The 20,865-nt window shown below is 31.4% G+C and overlaps 1 long non-coding RNA gene and 1 pseudogene across 1 annotated transcript; one reads left to right on the forward strand and one right to left on the reverse strand.

Moving 5' to 3' along the window:
- Positions 1-106: 106 nt before the first annotated feature.
- Positions 107-7,461, reverse strand: LOC107936812 (sodium/hydrogen exchanger 2-like; annotated as a pseudogene).
- Positions 7,462-16,930: 9,469 nt separating this feature from the next.
- On the forward strand, positions 16,931-17,847 carry LOC121224605 (uncharacterized). The gene is made up of 2 exons (XR_005922184.1): positions 16,931-17,076; positions 17,336-17,847. It is a non-coding gene; the product is annotated as an uncharacterized lncRNA (long non-coding RNA).
- The last annotated feature ends 3,018 nt before the right edge of the window (positions 17,848-20,865 follow it).

Here is a 20,865-nt window from a genome sequence, read left to right on the forward strand (position 1 = left end):
AGCTAAATATATTTTTCTAAAATCAAATGCAACACAAAAATCCCAAAAAATGAAAAACAAGAGAGGTAGGAAGGAAGTTGAAGATGAAAAAAGAATGTTTTAGAAGTATGGAAGTAGTTTGTTATAGTTTATATGCAGAACATTTAATGGTTTACATTTTCCTGTCTGTCTGGGTAGAAAAAGAATGAACATATTCCTAGTAAGTTTTGAGTTGAAACATCATAAAGCTACCTTAATCCCTAATTCTGAATCCAGAACCAGTACAAAATGTACCATCATCTCCCTACTCATCTCTTCCACTACTCTTTTACATCTCTAATCAGTAATATACTAATATTTACACCAGCCATGTTGATTTTATCCCATATATATACACTCACACTTAAGGCCGATCCTTAAATCCCCAGATATATTTTATTAGTGGAAAACTCATTCAGTGTATGGTAAGTGTCATCAGTGAAGAAGTGGTTCTGTTGGTGAACCAGGAACATGTGGCATGAAACCTCTCCCACCAAACATGGGACGCATGACACTATCATCAAACTTCCGCCAGTAGTAGTGGACGGTTCTAGTTGGTGTGGCTAAGAGCATACGTAGGCTGGTTGGACGGGGAATATTATTGCCGCCCACTTCAGCATCCCCATTGGCGATAAGTGGCAGATCTGTCATCAGCTTTGAGGGAAAAGAATCAAAAGATCCAGAGGACACACCTCCGCAAAGGTGCTTGCTTGGTAGCAGCAGCCTTATTAGAGGCTTTGTCATTAATCCAAACACCTGAAACGAAGAATATCAAACTTGTAAGATATGAACGTTAATAGTTACATGTGATGCATGGAACATTTTTGTAGAGCTTTCTTCTAACATATGGCAAAGTAAGCTGAGTCTATTGATATTTTTTTCCTCATCTTTTTACCACAATCAATCAAAAAATACCTTTAAACTCTTGCTTTGACCTCACTCGCAGTTTTCTTGGCCTAATTTGCTCTTTTATATCCAGAGCTCAATATGTCTATTTTTTCTTGCTTTTATAACAATTTTTTTTCCTTAATAGCCGTCTTTGCTTGCTTGTTCCACCATGATATGTCCTTACATGAAGATGTTAAGCCCTTTGGTTCATCAAGTTCTTCCTTTACCATTTAATTCTGGTGTTTATGACGGGTCTTGCTTTTCTATATGCATTCCAAAATGAACATCTAATGTAGAATGTTATACAAAGATCCCTAATACAGTTGTAAGATATCTACGCATGCTAGTAAAAGGATGGTTATTGACTTGATGTCAAGGAAATAATATACTATGGAGGAAAACACTTTACAATGATTCACTACAAAGAAAGCTTTTTTTAACAAAATTATGCAGAGATCATCTTTATCGATCTTATCATTGCTGAAAAACAGTCCCGACTAAGGATAAGTCCTTACCACAGTACTGAAAAGAACAACAGTGATGGTGCTGGTTATCATTATGGAATTTCCACGCAATTGTGTATGCCCCGATCTAGTAAACTGCATACGTCCAAATAAATAAAATAAGTTACAACATAGGTGGCAAGAACCAATCTAGTAAACATGCCAAAGCAAATGCACCTCTGAATAACTGCAGTAAATGGAAGTTTGTTGCCCAACAATTCACAATTTTTTGGTACAAATTTCTTAATTTATAGAAAAGCATGAAGAAACATTCATCTTACCATACATCATTGTTTGATCAGGCATTTAGATGCCAAAATTTTAACTATATTCACTGCAAAAAACCATCTTACTACTATTATCATATGCAGAGGTTTTGAAATCTAAATCCTATGACCTAAATTTACCTGATTATAAGCAAGTGCCACAGACACAGAACCTCGCATGAGCCCTGCCCACCATATTGTAACCTGTTTGACTTGAATATTTCAGTACATCAAGTATGTCAGAGGGAAGAAATCCTCAAATGCAACTCTAAATACCAAACTGTTGCTTCAAAGTAAATTTGTCACTCTCAGACCTTTTGAATAAATTGGATATAAAAGATAGAGGGAATACAGAAGCTGCCCTTCCAACTAGAACTAAGCCAAGAAGTATTGAGCTCACCCCGGCAGATGTTCCAGGACTACAGAAACACACAATATATCCAAATGAACAGTCATTCAATTGCTATTGAGAGACATTTCTTTGATATTCAAGTTAGATACAATTTGAAGAAAACAAGAAGCACACAATGATAACTGATGCACGTACTATATTGTTTCTATCACTTCATATGACACAATCAATTTCTTGAGATGGTTAAAGGCAATGGTAGAAAGATTTGATGCGAAAAATTATTTATACAACACGACAAGATCTAATGAAACCACAATTTTTGGCCAAAATATGGGAAATACCTTTTGCTAACAACTTTCCACTGCTCTATATCCAAAGCATCCATACCAACATACAGAAAGATAAAAATCTCTGATATGAATGATAATGTTGCAAAAGCATGCCTGCAATGATCAATAATCAGCATAGGAATGCCAAAACATGTCTAATTCAGTTTGACAAATAATACCTAAATAGAATTGGAGGGAGGGGGGGGGGAGTGGTAAAGAAGACAGTTTACAAGCAGCAAAAATTTTCAACATTTGGGAAATAAATTCCAGACTAACATACTTGGTGGTGATTCTTGAACTTTCAGTCACATTATGCCACGTGTAGTGTGACATAACAATGCCACAAAAGAACACTGTAAGAATGCTGCTCAAATTGAACAACTGAAAAACAAAATCATTATCAGAGAAAACAAGAATAAGACAAAGCAATGTAAAAACAGTACCTGAATTTTTACAAAGATAGATATTTAGGCACGCGAGTCATTAAAAAGAATACTTACTTCAGCCATCATATATGAGAGGTAAGCCATGAGAATCATGAGAGCAACTTCACGATCAGTAGAGTGCCTGAAATTTGGAAAAGCTTAGCTACTTAGTCAAACATGAAATTAGATGTTATTTGTAAAGAGTTGTAGGATTTTCATGTCATGCAGGAAGATAAGATGACAACAGTAAGCCATTTAGAGAGAGAAACAAATTTTAATGAGAGTCCTTAGAGGTTAGAGCTAGCATTGTGGTAAGATTCTTAGTATTTTTTAACCATCCAGAGCTCAGCCTAACATTATAATAAACAAGTACAACCTAAATTTACTGTCCTCAAGTTAATGATCTGTGACTATCATGTGAAATCTAGGTTGATGATAAGAAGTTGAATAAGTCTACAGTTCTATATGATTCCCAACATCAATAAATTCATAAGCACTTGACAATCAACACTACTAGATCTTGTTAAAGCTCTGAACAGAAAATGCCAAATAAAAGAGTTGTGGAACACCAATCCACACATTCAAACACTGTAACATAGAGCTTTAATGCTGCCTACAAAATTTTGCTTGCACTTTTAACACAAGTTTGAGCATATAAACATGGATAGTTAAGTTACTATATTTAGCATCATAAAAGATGAGACAACAAGAAAAGGTAATCGTTTGCCCTTAACATACCTGCCAATATACAATTTTTTTATGATGTACGCACTTATTAGTCCAACCTGCAAGTGAAATCGGAGTGATGTTATATGGATATATAAAATTAATGCATGTCTTTAATCTCAGATACCCAAACACCCTTGAAAAAGGGCAGACTCAACATGCAAAGTTAATTATCAATATGGCGCAAGTTCTGTTGGAGAAAAACCAAGGAGGACCTCTTTATGGTTCAAGTCAACATCAAGCAAAAAAGCCTAGAGTTTCTAAAACTAACTTAAAGCCAACAGCTATATCGTTAATAATCAAAGAATAAAGTGCTCATGTGATAGTAATTGCCATTATTTATACGAGTAAACACCAAGTATGTGTATTACATGCTATCAATGATAATAAAAAAGAACAATCCTATCTTATAATAAGTCTGGATTGTATTGAACACTGATTTAATCATCTCTTTAGGTCTTCCTTTGGAGAGACTAAAAGCTTAAACGAGAACTTCCTTTGACACTATGGCTTTGAATTTCTGGCAATAAATGGAATATAAAGATGTTCACTGCACTTATTTTTTCAGTTAATTATGATAAAAGTTTTAGCTGAGGTGAAGATATAATGTGCAAATACCAGATAGATGATTTAGAAGATTTTATGTAATGCAAACTTGAATATATAGCGTGGGTTTTACAAACAAAGAATATAAGATCAAATAATGATGAAACAAATTTAGCAACCATACAAGAAATGCAGATGCACATGGGAAAGCTGCAAAAAATTAAAAAAAGGACTCACCCCTACTCCAAGCAATGTGCTTGTAATAAAGAAGTATAAGAAGTTCCCAATGAATTCGATAAAAATTCTTAAGGTGATGTGAGAGAGGTCAAATTTCTGAATTGCATTGAAAAGTACAATTGACGTGGCATCATTTACCACACCTTCACCGAAGACTATACTGTACAGAAGAGGTGTCTCATCCTGATTAAGCACCTGTACAGAAAATACAAGATTTATAATAGAATAGATATTCAACTATTCTTTTCACTTCACTTCACTGTATAAATATTTTTACCTGCAAAGTGCAAACAGAATCTGTGGCCGAAAAGATTGCTCCAATTGCTAAAAGAAAAAAGCAACGTAAGAGCCAAGATAGAAATAGAGAACTAACCTGAAGAAACTAGTTTAACTACACAATAAATTGTGATCCTCTAATGAATGTATAACAAATCATTATGGAAAAAAGAAAATAATATAAGAATAAGACCTGGTTCCATGAAAAGCATACGCATCTGTAAGTATGTATGTATGTGGCTGTTTGTGTGTGTGTATGCATGTATTGGGCATAAAATATAATTTGTTCATGATTTTCATTAATGCAAGGATGAATGATCTGGCACATCTTTAAATGCTAGTTTCCTACGCAGAACTGTAATTAGTTAAAAGTAAGCTTTTAAATAACATCGGCAAACTATTAATGAGAGACATAGTTTACCAAGATAATCTCCAATGTCCAGGAAACCAATATCTAACTTCTTAAATAACTGCATGGTACCTGAAAAATATGGGTAAACATAAAGGTTACAACACAATTAGCCTCAAACACTTCCCTGGTACTAATCAGGGAAAAGATAAATTTACTAACAAAAGGTGGTATCTACAATCCAAAGGAACTTGCAGTAACCAAAGTCAATCTCTGTTTTGAACTATTCATCATTTTCAACAGTGTATCATGCTAAGATGCTGATTATAACTTAAACAAGCAACTGGATTTTTAGAGTAAGAGTTAACCTTAGCTTATTTAAGTAAAGATTATCTATGAACACTAAGAGCATCAGACATGTTACATTCCATGAAAATCCTGACAATATAAATTTAATACAGGACAATCTAACAATATGCATAAAAATGTCAGATAAGTTTTAATCTTCAACTTTACTTAGAAGCTTGTTATACTTGTGTGCTTTTGGGGTGTTCAGAGTGAAGAAAAAAACTTCAAAATTTTCGTTATCAACAAATCTTAAAGATGGTTATTCTTTTACTAAAAGAAAAATTACAGCAATCAAAAAGTAAGGTTCTATGCCACTTTTTTTGTAGTAGGTTAAATTATCTTTAAACTATCTTTGTTTGGTAAAAAAAAATTGGAGAATAAAGCTTAAACAACAGCCTAGCATTATGCATAAACAGTATAAACACTGAACAGATATATCCCAATAAATGCAACAAGCAAAAACGATCTGTCAGAAGAGCCTGAATATGTCAGTTGTCTTTGTGTATGCCTGGAACTGAACAATTGTAAAGAGAATCGGTTGAAGGCTAGAAAGTTCGAAGAAATTTGAATATACCTATGGATACGATGACAAATGATATCAAGTTCCAACAGCACCAAACAAAATTATCATCGCAAAGTTACGGAAAAATTGCTTCTTTTTTACCTGGAATCTGGTAAATTGAAATATGTAAGATTATCAGACATGTGATTCCAAAAGAAATAAAGATTAAAAAAAGGGGTTGTGTCAATTTTCAAGGAATACAGGTTGAAATAAAAGTATAAACAAGCCAGGCAATTAGTTTTCACGCTCTGCAAGATATTTAAAATAAAAAAAGAGTTGGGGGGGGGGGCGGCTGAGGAAGATGATGCATCATATTCAAATGAAATGACATTTATAATATCAATTATCAAAATGCTGAAGGCAATAAAAACCAAAGATTTGATAGCTTGATATAAGTCAGTCTTACCCGGCATTGAATATGATGGGAGGCAGAAGATATATAAAAAACAGCTCTTCATTAAATACTAGAATGTGTGATCTCTTTCCTTCAGTGGTCAACAGAATGATAATTCCGCTACAAAGCCCCTGTTAATCACACCCAAAATCATCACCAAACAAAAACTATTTCCCTGTTACAAAACAACAATCGAAACAAGACCAAGTGAAGCCTAACAGCATAACAAGGTTAATTAGTTAGGGAGTGACTGAACAACTCACAATGGCAAGGGCAGTTGTTGACTCATTAAACCATCGGTTTTTCTCCAGAAGATGACCAATCACAATGCAGGAGAAGAGAAGTGCCACAAATAGGGTAATAGAGTCCACCGAAGTTTGGTCGGGATCTAGTGCCATCCCTAAATGCTTGGGAAGAAAAGAAAAAGCCCTCAAACCCAGTCTAGCTGCCTCAGTCTAAATAATTCCACTGCTCGAAAAACAAAGATATAACTTAGGTATTCAGTTATTAAAATCGATCGCATATCACACAAGTAATAAATTCAAACATAAAAACAGAACTTCATTAAAGAAGTAAAGATAAATAATACCTTAGTGATAATTTATTTGCTATCAAATTATTAGCATAAATTAAGCGTTAAACTAAAGATACAGTTACCTTTTTCTGTTGCAGTAAACTTTAAACTGTTGAGAATTCTTAAAACAATCGAAGAGTCAATTCAAAAGTTTGATCTAAAACGGAGTTCATTTTACAGTACAACACGTTAAGATGAAATACATTAAAAATTTAAAATATTATTTTACACTATAATCACTCACCAGGTAAAGCCTAAAAGAATCCCTTAATGTAAAAACATAAAAAACTTGATTTTATATAAACTACTTTTCCCCATTGCGCTTTATTCTTTAATTTAAGAAGAAACTAAAAAAAGAAAGAAATAGAAATCAACGAAACTTAACGACCAAGTATCCATTCGGTCCTTCACTTTTCTCAGCATCCAAACAAAACAAAACAAAACAAAACAATAAAACAAAATAAAATAATAAATAAATTACCACGAAATTACTCTGAAACTTCGGAGGAACCAGAAACTAGAGATTATTACTAATTTTCTTTTCTTTTTTTTTCTAGGATTTAATGCGAAAATGTGTATTTTAAAGAAAAAAGAAGCAAAGAATAAGTGGGAAAATCAGGTGAAGAATCCGAATGTCTGTAGGAAACGTTGCAAATGCAAAGACCGCGAAAGGAATGAATGTGTAATGGCACTTTTATAACGTGTAGTGGCGGACACGCGAGACGGTTGTGTTTCATTGATTTCTAACCGTAAGATCATTGAAATCAAACCTCATGATTGATGATGGAATTGTGTAGAATCTGAGGTTTTTTTTTATGTGGGATGTTACACAATCTTAGTGTGGACTCTAAGCGAACTTTCGCTATTCAGTAAAGAAAATTATTATTTTAGGAAAATAAAAGGTTTTATTCTTAATTGGCTCTTGTGAACTATATCCAAATTCTAGATTGATCCTTAAATTTTTTATAAAACGATGCTTAAACTATTAATTTTATCTCATTTTTTTCAAAAAGCGTTTGAACTTAAATAAAAATATGTCATAGATCACATTTTTATTGATTGCTATTATTTTTGGTAAAATAGAATAAATTTTATAGTTTAGGTATTCAGGGACTAATTTACAAATTAAAGTATAATTTAAAGGTTAATTTACTAATAAATCCAAAAGAAAAAAGCCGGTAAAGATTTGAAGTTGAATTGTGTCGATCGTTGAAATTACTAATAACCGTTTATTTTGGGAGGTAGCCACGTGGCAATTCGCGCTGTTGGACAGTTATATTTTCCCTTTCCTCTGCTTCACTTAACTTTTTTTTTTCACTTATTTTTCTATTTGCTTTATAGTTTTATTAGTGATAATATCGAATGTTTGGATCAATTAGCTTCTTTTTACCCACAAAATTGACGAAATGATTTTATTTTTAATAATAAACTAATAATATTTTTATTTTCTAAAATTTAATTAGTTAATTTTAAAAAAATATTATTTATTCTTCTTATTTAGTTGACTTTATTTAAATTTTAATTATATTAATTAAGATTATCAATATCATACCGGTCCAAATACTTCTTTTTGCTATTAACATTTATATTGTATCAATGTCTTTCCATATGAATTTGAGTTTATTAGTATTCTTTAAATATTTTTAATATATATATATATTTATAATAGGTTGCTTATATTTAATTTCATTTGTCTTTTAATTTAATTTCACATTTTAAATAAATTATCATTTGTTTTACCCTTTAATTTAGCCATAATTTACCATTTTAAAACATAATTTATGAGGCATTAATACAAAATAATAAATTATCTTATTCTATTATTCAGATATGTTTCATCAATTAATTAAAGATGTAACTGATATTACTAACTACAACTAACATATTAATTATTATCTTTAAAAAATAGATGAATTATTTACATAAGTAAATAAATATTTTATTTAGCTATTATTAAAATTAAATAATTTATTACACATTTTTCATAATTCATATTTTTGAAAGATTTGACCATCTTAAAAATTCACACAAATTGATGGCTCCTAATTTTTTTTCTGCACGTCATTAGAGCAGGTTAGATTAATCTTTATTTTTATATAAACCTTTATTTGTAAACTTTAATTTTAGAGTAAATTCCACTCAAGATCACTTTAAAATAGGGTGCCTCCTATTTTAGTTATTATATTTTTTTTTCAATTTAATTAATTTAATTAAGATAATCATTCGAACTGTTCACTGCCATTAAAAATTTTAGTAATTCACTAACAGATTATTGACATAAACATTAGCCAATTGAATAATGACACGTGACACTTTTTTTTTACTTTTGAATAAAGTTTAGGGACCTCTTTATAATTATTCCAAAAACACTTTGTTTTTTTTGTTTCTTTCTCCTCTATAAATGGGGAAACCAGAATGCCCACCACCATTTTCTCTTCTTCCTTGTTCCATCACTGTTGCTGGCATCCACGAAAACAATGACCAATATATTTGTGTTGTTATCACCCGCACAAGGTAAAGACCCCAGATTTGTGAAAAGGTTGAAGACTTTGCGGAATCGATGTATAATTATGATTTTCTTTTCTTTTGAAGAGAATCTTCATTATTCATCATTTTCTTTTGTTTTGAAGACTTTTGTAGGCATGCAAAGAATCCTCACTATTCACCCCTTGTATTTTCTTTTGAAGTTTTTTTGAAGATTCTTGTAGGCAATCATTTCAAAAACTTTTCAGAGAATCTCATTATTCATCATTTTTTTCACTTCTTGGTTTTAGTGATTATCATCGTTATAATATTATCTGCAAGATCCATCATTTTCATTAACGATATTGAGGAATTGTCGTCTTCTAAATCGAAGTTCATTGAGCTGATCATTTCAGTCATGAATATTTTTCTATTCCTTTTTTGTATTGGCCTGAGGTAACAATGCATCGATAGTAGAGCTGTCCATGGACTAGGCCGAGCCTAAACAAGGGGTTTATAGATATTCTTTATGCCCAAGCCTGACCTGACCCAAAATATGAGCTTGATATTTTTCCAAACCTGACCCTATATAAAATATGGTAATTCAATCCTAATCGGCCCAACTTGTCAAAAGATTAATTGTATTTTTTGAACATTTCACTAACAATAAACAAAACAAGATTGAAGTACAATATGATTGTCTAGATACACAGGTATCTTCGTTACACCAGTTGCTCGTCCAAGCTAAGTATACTCGTATCAAGTTACCAATCCATGCTAAATATTTATAACGAAACATTCAATTCCTTGTCCAAGCTAAAAAATATACATGTCAGGTTACCTGTCCGAGCTAAACCTTTAAAATGGTATTAGGTTACTAATCCAGGCTAACCTTATGTCACATGTATCTTCAAGCCTGCAACAAATGTTGGATCTCGGTAATCATCTGTAATTAATCCATATAAGTGTGCACAAGACCCTATTGGCATGCCAATCATATTTTAACATTTACTAAGTTCAAACAAGCATCTATTATACAAATTAACATTTCTTTACAATTTAGTCCAAATCTTACCTTTCATACTAATTTACCACCAATTAGTTCACAATCAATTATAAATATACAAATAAAAAACATAATTCTTTAAACATGTAAATATCGTATGAACTTACTTGGTCAAAACAACTAGCAAATTGAATCCTTAAGGACTATTCGACAATTTTAGCTTTTCTCTTATTATCTCTAGTTTGATTCTATTATTGATCTAAACAATTATTTTAGACAATTCATCAATATCAAACATGTTTATATCATTCCATGATATGCATTAATCTATTTAATTCAATTTTTTTAGTGTCCCTTTAGTTTTGCATTTGATTCAGTTTAGTCCCTAAAATCGAAATAACAATATATTTCAAATTTGAGCTTTGGTTTCAAAATCAATCTCAATCACATTCATTATAGTCCCTTTACTATCTATTATTATCAATTTTTTACATCAATTTCACATTTTATTCACTTTAGTCCTTTTGTACAAAACTAACAATTTAGACATTACAATCTAGTCCTTTTTCACATCTAAGCTTAAAATATATTAATTTAACACCAATTTCTTCAAGAAATCATCAATGGAAATTTTCAAAAACTTTAAAAATTTTGCAAATTGGTACATGGGCTAGCTAAATTAAGCTTTTATGACCTAAAAAACATAAGAATTACAAGAAAAACATACCTGTTGAAACCACTTTTTAAAAATAAAAATTTTAGTTATCGACTTATTAAAAATGAAAATTTGGGAGTCGCCACCGATCTTGTATTGAGGTGTGATCGGATCACCTTGAAAATAATTTTAGGTCTGCGGATTTTGAGAAAACAGGTTCGGGAGTCGGTTACGCACGAGGAAGGGTTAGCACCCTCGTGACGCCCAAAATTGGTACCGAATTGATTGTTTAATGTCTTAATGTCGAAACTTTGAAAAGATTTTAAAATACGATCCTTTGAAAAGAAAATTTGAGTAAAATGAATTGGACGATGAGATTCACTTATTTCAAAGAAATAGATTGCCACACTTAGTTAGTTAGAGTGCAACATTTTAAATCCTCAAAATTAAAATTATCTTTCGTCTTTCAAAACTTATGCATTTTGAAAAGGATATCCGATTATTTGAGTCAAATGAGAAAATCAAAACCCAGCAAGTTAGGGTTCAATTTCACAAAATTCCTAAATATCGAACATTGCCTTTATTTTTAAAATCCTCGTCTCGAGAAAATAACATGTCATATCCAATGCGTTAGGACACAACGTGTCGAATTCCCGAGGGGTTTTTATTTGAAATTTGTATTTTTTTAAAAAAAAATTTGATTATTTAGATTCGACGAGGAAAATTGGAACCCAATACGTTAGGGCTCAATTCTCTCGAGGATTCCAAACTTCGAGTATTTTAAAGATTTTTTGAATAAATTGGTTTTAATACTTAAATGATATGAAACATAACCTTTTAAGCGAATAAAATGCAATAGAATAATAATGTACAATGCGAATTGATAATTCGTAAATTGAAATGTACACCAATGAATACAAACAATCCATAGATAAATACAAACAAACATAGTAACAATAGTCTCAATTATGCCAATTTCAACATCAACATTCAAAATAAACACTAAAAAAATAAATCAAAATGCATTAAATCATATACATATATTAATTTAAAGGAAGTAATACATAGGGAGTGAAAAACTTCATAATAATATACAATAGTATGTAAAAGGTTGGAATGAGTAAAATAAAATTGAGACTTTTTAAAGAAATGAAATATATATATATATATAATAGGTAAAAAATGAAATTAATAGCATATTATGTATATACATGTGTATAATAAAAATAATTAAATATAAATTGTATATATGCATGAAATGGAATTATGAAAATGTTATTGTATAAATAAAATTACAAATATATAAAAATGGAATTTATGAATATATTGTAAAAATAAAATTATAGAAATGTGTACAAATTAGTCATAAAGAATATTTAAAATAATATATTATGTAATTGAATAAATAATAATACATGACAAAGGAATAAAATACATAATGAAATAAAAGTAAATAAATATACAAACTAATAAGATAATAACATTTATAATAATAGTAGTAATAATAGTAATAATAATAATAGTATTATAATTAAAAATAAGAATAAAAAAACAAGGACAATTTCAAAAATAAAACAAAATATCAGGGTCTACTTTGAAATAAATATGGAGACGATCAAATTGAAAACCATTGCACACCAAAGGGACCAAAACATAAATTAAACACAAGGTTCTGGCATTCAAGTCCAAACAAAGGAAACGAAACAGGGGGCTTAAATGCAATCAAAGTTAAATGCACATTATAAATTAACAAAACAGAAGAAAACTGAATCGAAACGACACTGAATACAGAGGGGCCTATTGCGCAAATAGACCGTTGTGCAAAAACGCGCGGATCCTTCCCTTGGGTCAAGTCACTGCACAGGTCGAAGACCACCGGAACGATACTGTTTGGAAGCTACTGATACAAGCTTCAAACGGCGTCGTTTCCAAAATCAGCATAAAAAAATAAAAACATAAAACTAAACCTAATCTGCTATTTGAATCAAAAACCTAAGCAGACTCTTTTCCTCGCTGCGTCGTTTCGTGCCTTTGACCTCATTCCGGCTCCGATTGTGACGGAGTAGAAGGCAAGTCGGCCACCAGGTAAGTGTATCCTCCTCCTCTTCATCTTTTCTTTTTGTTTTAGCACATAAAACCATGGAAAGAGAAAGGAAAAGAAAAGAAAAAAAATAAAATAAAATAAAAACATGAAATCACCTTCAAAGACTGCTTTTTATTCCTTTTTTCAATCATTTTTAATATTCGAAATACATCTATTTTCTCTGCTCTTTTCTATTTTCCTTTTTCTATTGCCTTTTGTTTGCTATTCGTTCTTGTTTTTTCCCTGGGTACTGTTTGTTTCTGTTGCGTTGCTCGTTTTTGTCCTTTGCAGGTGTCGTACGAAGCAGTGGACGTGTGCGTATGGAGGCTCGCGCGAGTGGAAGTGGCGCACATGCGTGGCCAGAAATTGATTGCGGCTTGATGGCTTGCTGGAGCGGTAGCTGAGGCGTATGAAGGCTCGTGGGGCCGAGGGAAAGCCCTGGTGGCTGCGGCGCATGGGGCATTTAGGAAACCCTAGGGATTTCTAAAAATCATTCAAATCGGGCCATAATGTATTGGGCCTGGGGTTTTGGGTATTTTAGGTTAGAACGGTTTGGGCCACTATAATTGGATCTGGTGAATTTTTGTTTATTGGACTGTTTAATTGTTTTTTTCATTTGGTTTTATTTTATTAACGGGCCGGGCAAAAATGGGCTCTTACAATACCAATTAGGGGTCGAATGTTTGAAACTTTTTTAAGGGTTTTATTTCTTTCTTGTTTGGTGGAGAAAAAGATAAATGGAAAAATTGTTGTCTTTCTTTCATTTTTAACTTATATACTTTGATTAAACTTAATTAAATATTAATTAATTAAAATTTAATTAACCAAACCTTAAACTTAATTAGTCAAATTTAGTGGATTTTAATATCATCCTCCACCATTTGATGAAACAAAATGTTTTATTTACCATATTGAGCCTTTAGCTATTTAAAAATTCATAGCGATAAGACTTTTACAATTTAGTCATTGTACCTTACTTAAACAATTAATAAATAAAATTGAAGGACACAAATTTAATATTCTTTTATACTAAATCTATAAATATTCTAATTTAATATTTATGGACTCAGTTTATGAAAATGGGGTTCTAAAATGGCCTTTTTAGACACCACTAAAAATCAGGTTGTTACAAATATAATTAAAATTGCTTGTCATTTAGCAAAAAAATATTTTGAAGCAATATTTTGAACACCTTTTTGTAAAACTATTTTTGAAGATATGTGATCAATTCGTGAAAGAAACTTTTTGATTTAACAAATCACTTTGAAATTTTGTAATACACAAAAAAATCGATAAAATTTCTTATTCTTTTTTTATCGTACTATAATTTTGCTGAGTTGGATTTTAATGCCTAGAAGTAAACTAGGCTTCAATTCCCCGACACATCTCTCGGTACAATGTAGCCCAGGACAATTGATCCCAAACTAAGTCACCTGACTTCTTAAATGTAAGAGCCACCTTAAATGTATTAGATTTCGAGATTTATCTGACATTAGAAAACCCCCGATCAACCTTAGCATGAATGCTCGAGTGAATTGTTGTCTTTCAACCGCACTAGAAGAGTTGTTGAGATGTAAGTAATTATCTTCAAACCATTTCATATATATTCGGTTACTACTAAACTTGTTCGACATCTTGCCTAATAGTTGGTGGCAAATTGCGCTCCAATCACCAATGCGCACTACCCCCGTAACGATTGACCCATCAACTGGTAGACCAAATTGTAAAGCCACATCCTCGGGTGTAATCGTAGACTCACCGCACGGAAGATGAAATGTGTGTATTTTAGGTCTCCATCTTTCTAGCAAATCATTGATAAGTGCGAGCTCCAATTTAGTCCCGCTAAGCATACAGGACATGTGCAAGAATCTTGCCTCTTCCAAGTATTGTTCAATAACACATGATTCTCTCGTACTTAAATTATGTATATATGTTTCGATAATCTGACCTTCGCCCTGATTATATAAACATAAAAATTTAAAATATATATATTAACAACTTAATAATGATATTACTTAAAATAAAAAATATAATTATATTTTCTTACCATTTGTAATTGGATGTCGGAAATGTGTTTGTGGTCCAAACGAATTAGAGACGTTGACATTTTTAAAATCTTTAAGATGATGAAAGTCGAATAAAGTCCAAGAAATTACAAATGATTAGGATAAAAAATTGAGAGAAGAAGAATTTGAGAGAAAATTAAGATATTAGGATGGACAATTAAGAATAAAAGAGTTGAAAAAGTTGGGAGAATAGATGAATAAGATTGAATGAAAAAAATTGAAAGTGTAGAGGGTATATATAGGAAAAAACTTTTAGTCGTTAGGGATTCTTTTCAATAGTCGTTGGTCCCAACGTTTAGAAAATCAATGTCCCTTATTATCTAACCGTTGGCAATCCAACGATTAACATATAATTTTTTTTAAATAAATGTTGTGCAAGGCGTGCTTTTGTCACATGGCACACCTGACTTCTCAAAAAATGATCTATTTTCCTAAATTTTAAAAAAATTGGCCTAAAACCCTAAATATTTTTTTAAAGTGGCATATATGTCTAATTTTTCCCTTTTGATTTTCATATTTATTAATTTTTAAATTTATACATTTGTGACTGGTTAGGAATATTTTTTTTGGCTCGTCTTTTAATAAATATTTTAATTTCAGAAGATATTCTTAAGTTCTGACTGTTGGATTTTATCAATGACTTCAATTATAAATTCTTGGTCTTTGGTTAAGACACTTATTACATGTTCATCTTTAGCATAGAATTGGGATGTTGTATGTAATTCACCTATTTGCAATTCATCTGATTTAGTAGATGTATCTTTTTCACAGGAAGAGCTTTCTAGAATAATTTCATTGATCTTTTTGTTCTATTTCTTCATCTAGGTTTAAATTATTAATATTTCTTTTAATCTTACAATATTTTGAGACGTGTCCTAATTTTCCACATCTATAAAATTTTATTGTTTTATGCTTCTTCTTCTTTTTTTGATGCCTTTTTATCTTTTGTATATCTCCTATATTTTGATCTTTTATAATACTTATGATTTAGTATAGATGTGTTGTTATGATAAATTTGAACTCTAGTCTAGTGATCAACCTAAGAGCATGCAATTGTCTTTCATAACCTCTCAATAATCCATCTATTTGTGCTTCTAAAATGTGAACTTTAGAGCTCTTTCCCAACACCTGTTAAAGTTAAGTGCTAAACAGCTTAACATATATCAAACAAAGTTTTGGATTCAAATCAGAATTTTACCTTTCCATTTAAGGATATAACTCGACTCAACTTTAGATTTAGTTAGAACCCAGTTTAGCTACAGTTTGAAAGGCATGTGCACGGCCCTGGACCAAATTCACTTATTCCATCTTCAATCTTCACCACTTACCACCACTAGCAACACGATGCCAAACAGGTAAGTTGTAGTCTTGATAAGATATTCGCTAAAATCTTCAAACTATAGGTTGCATTGCATTATGTAGAAACATGGGAGTTTACTTGAGGGACAAGGTTTAAATTGCACTAGTTTATTAAGGAAGGAACCTACCAGTCAATTAAGCAAGTAGTTACTATTTTTCCATGGAAAAGGTTAACCAATACAATTAGGCATAAATTTAGGTGAAAGAAAGAGGTAATTAAAGGAAATGTTTTCTTTTCTTTTTTGAGTAATTTATAATTACTCTTAAAAAAAATTCAAATTTGAAATTTAGATATAATATTATTAAAAAACAACCACAACCATCAAAAAAATGAATATTTGCTAGCTATTACGTGGTTGCTTTGTAGCTAGAAGTTTTTGGGTGGGTTTTATTTACTAACAAATGATATTGACGTGAGTGGTTTGTATAATTTTCAAAGTGATAAGTAAGATATGTTTCACCATTTCTCATATTTAATGTACTAATTAATTAGATATTGTTTTTTTTTTAAATTTCTTAAGGTATCTATCAGAGCAAACCTGATAATTAATCTTTTACATTCTGTAGGGCTATTAAGGGGTAGATGTTGGTTACGAGTTTTAAAGCTGCTCCATACCAGGGTGAGGATTAAACCCTCGACCACTGATTAAGGTAGTAGAGACTCTTACCGTCTCACTTAACTCTCGTGATTAATTAAATATTATTTTTAATCCAAAGTCATATAGCTTTTGGAAAATTAAATATTGTTAGTTCTTTCCAATAAGATTAGTCAAGATTTTGATGCTAACGACCTCCTTTTACCATAAAAATTTCCACACCCGACTTGACTTTAAACAAATGCATTCTATTTTGAAGTAATTCCTTCCTTCCTTCTTCTTCTTCTTCTTCTTCTTCATTGGGGCATCAACAGGTTTTTTTCTTCATAGCGTTGGAGATGGGGGAGTTCTGCATAAACCTAGACGTGGATATCATGGGACTTGTCCTTGCACTTGTTATTGCCATCGCCCTCATGCTCACCTGTGTCAACCAACCTCCACGCGCACGCCCCCGCCCAGCTATGGTTGTCACTCATCGTATAGCTTGGTAAGGGCTCAAGCAAGGGCTCTTCTTCATCATCATCATCATCATCAATAGGCTTGTTTCTTTTCGAGTTTGTTTTTTTTTTCAAGTTTCATGGGATAGTTTTTCATGTTTTTGAGAATTGGGATTGTGCCAATGAACTGATAAAAGGGTTTAAAAAGTTGATCTAAATTTTGTAATAGAGTTTGCAAACTCCTTTAATGTTATTGTATTCTCAGATTAAAGTGAGTGTTTGTTGATGTAATGTAAGACAGAAATAAAAGAGGCAAAACAGTAAAAGCAAATTTGTAGTGAATAAAATTATTTGATGTCAAACATTTGTAACAAAAATCAACCAAATTTCCAATACACATATACTTTCAATACTTACAAAATCCCTCAATTTCAGTTCTCCCAACAGAGGTGGATGACTGCTTCTGGATCAAAATCCAAGACAATCAACTAAATTTTGAAATATTTATTGTTTATATATATAACCCAATTAAAAAAAAAATTCATTTAACAATTCTAAAATTTAAATTAATGGTTGGCCACCCGTCTAGGCCCGAAAGCCTATCCGAATAATGGGAGAGTTTGGATAAAAATATAGACTCGAAAAATGGGCTTGAACAAAAAATAAGGCTCATTTTTTGAATGGGCCAAACCTCGAATAAGATTTTTTTTTATCTTGGGTCTGGCCCGACCCGAATCTGCCTAAATTTTTTTTTCCTCTTGCTGTTGTTTTAATGTCATTTTGCTATTATATTGCTACTATTTTGTTGTTATTGTTTGGATATTGTATAACTCTTGTTTTATTGTTAATTTTGCTACTATTTTAGAGACATTTGCTTGCTAAGTTGCAACTATCTTAGTGTTATTTAAGTAAAGAATTTTTTTAATATATTTTCAATTTGTTGGGAAACATTTATTTTAATATTTTTAGTGTATTTGATGTATTATATTTTTTAAATTTATTTTTATATAAAAAATTTTAATATAGGCAGGCTGGGTCGGGCTCAGATTTAATATTTTTTATTTGGACCGAACTTGGGCAAAACTTTAGTCCATTTTTCAGGCCGAGTTCAAGCCTAAAAAATGAGCCTAAATTTGACATTGGTCCGACTCGACTTATGATCAGATCTAATACAATCTTTTTCAAAAGATTCAGCCATATATGTAATTCTCTTTATTTTATTTTTTAATCATTTTGACTTTAAAACTTTAAAATTTTATTTTATTTTTTTATTTTTGGACAAAAAAAGTTAACTGAACTGTGCACTGAATTGCAGCCTGCATGGCATGAATTATTTTTGAAAATAATTATGAACTTTTCTTTATAATTTATTGAATTTTTTTAATAATTTTTAATTTTTATAAAATATTATGTTAAACTGATTAAAACTTTAATGGTTTAGTTAATTTTTCGTCTAAAAAATTTCTAAAATTTAAATGATTAAAAAAGAAAAATTAGAACCATAAAAAGGTTAAACGCTAGGGACTAACAAAATTTATTTAAGCCACAAGTTTTAGGATTTTACATACGTAACTGATAATTTTGACAAAAATAGCTAAATTTAATGGTTGTAGGTACTAAGCCGATAAAGGTGCTATGTTATCTGAGTACTATTTGCTTATAGGTTGACACTTTTCCATGGCCACCCCCATTGAAGCCATTGGTTTCTTTTCTATTCACTACCCTGTAGACTGTAGTTATGGAAATTCCACATTTCACATCTAACCTATACTTTGAAGCTTCTTTCCAACCCAATGACACTGCACTTCGAATTAAAAGTTTTCTTTCTAAGAACCATTAACGTCCATGGAGTTTGCATCCCTTCCCTCCAACTCTTCTTACCAGAGATGGGAAAAGTTATTTGCTACAAACTAAACAAATACCAAGGCAACGGTTCATATGCATCCCACCACCTCCTCGGCGAGCTATGGTGGTCGCACCGCGTATAGCCTAAGAAGGTCTTTGTTCATTACTTGCTTCCCAAGTTAGCTGTCCTAGAAAAGCTTTACATAAGTTATGTTTAGTTGTTCACTTTAATGCCGAATTAATTAACCATCTATCATGTAGAGTTAAATACTTGTGAAGGGGGTTTTAAAGTTCATGGGGCTGCTCCTTACGTTGGTAGCACCAGACTCTGACGGCTGTTGACAAAGAGACAGACTTTTTCTGTTGGTTTTTTCGAAAACCATGCTCTCCTTGCATGTCCCTGTTACTGCTAAGTGGCACTACATGTCTTTCCCATGGTGTATGTGTTCTTATCTTTCAGTTCCGTTCAACATTACAAGTTACTAGTACTTTCTTGTTTTGCTTTAATGGCTTGGTCTGCATGGTTGGCTCCCACCCTCTTTTACACGTATAGTAAGCAAGTTTTAAACCCTGGATCTATCTGTCAATTAAGAGGTGAACAGGACCAGAGATATTTTGTGTCTGTAGATGTAGACAAAAACAATGACAAATGAAATGACGTCATGTTTTAGTTGTTTTACTCTTCAAATGCTCTCTAATTAGAGTGAACTCGTCCTACATCCTATTTAGCTTAAATGTTAATTGCAGATGAGTTTGACTTAATGGCAATGAAGACATTCTGAAAATTTTCAGTGACAGAATCAGGAATTTTATGCAACTGCATATCTTTTGTACCATTATAGTTTCACCATGATGAAAAACATAGGTGATTCATTTCAAATGCAATAGCAATTGTATCCACAGTTAGAATGTATTTTATTTTTTTATTTAAAAAATAAATAAATTTAATTTCGTACATTACATAAAATAGTAAATAGATCTTTTTTATTAAAAAATTCATTCATTTATATAATTAAAAAATATTATTGTTTAAATCGAACTGAACCTATCGGTTAGACTGAAAATTAGATAGAGCACCGATTTGGAGAAAGGTATTGAACCAATTGAATCATAAATCGATATGAATTGGCAATTGATTAGGTGAAACCGGGTTATTATTATTTTTTATCGAATCGATTGGATCGGTTGAACTAATCGGACTAATAAACTGGTGATCTAATCAATTCGATAACCAATCTGATTTTAAAAACATGATTAAAAATTGTATGATTGACGGAATAACCAAACAGTGATACATGAGATGGCACATATATGTAAGGTTGACATACAAGACCAATTTATTAAATTGTCTATTTTTAATAGAGAGTAAAATGAAATCCTCGAAATAAAGGTGCTTCCATGGCATTTTAATAAACAACAGCATGACTAGTAGTACCATTGTCGGTCAAAACTTCCAGAAACAAGACCGCAATATTTCTCGTCATCCTAGACGTCACCACAGGGCAGCAATCGCTGTCAGGATCTTAGGCCAAGATGGTAACTCGCATGTCCAATCGAAGAAA

The sequence above is a fragment of the Gossypium hirsutum genome, chromosome D12 (genome assembly GCF_007990345.1).
Source record: "Gossypium hirsutum isolate 1008001.06 chromosome D12, Gossypium_hirsutum_v2.1, whole genome shotgun sequence".
In the NCBI taxonomy this organism is placed as follows: domain Eukaryota; kingdom Viridiplantae; phylum Streptophyta; class Magnoliopsida; order Malvales; family Malvaceae; genus Gossypium; species Gossypium hirsutum.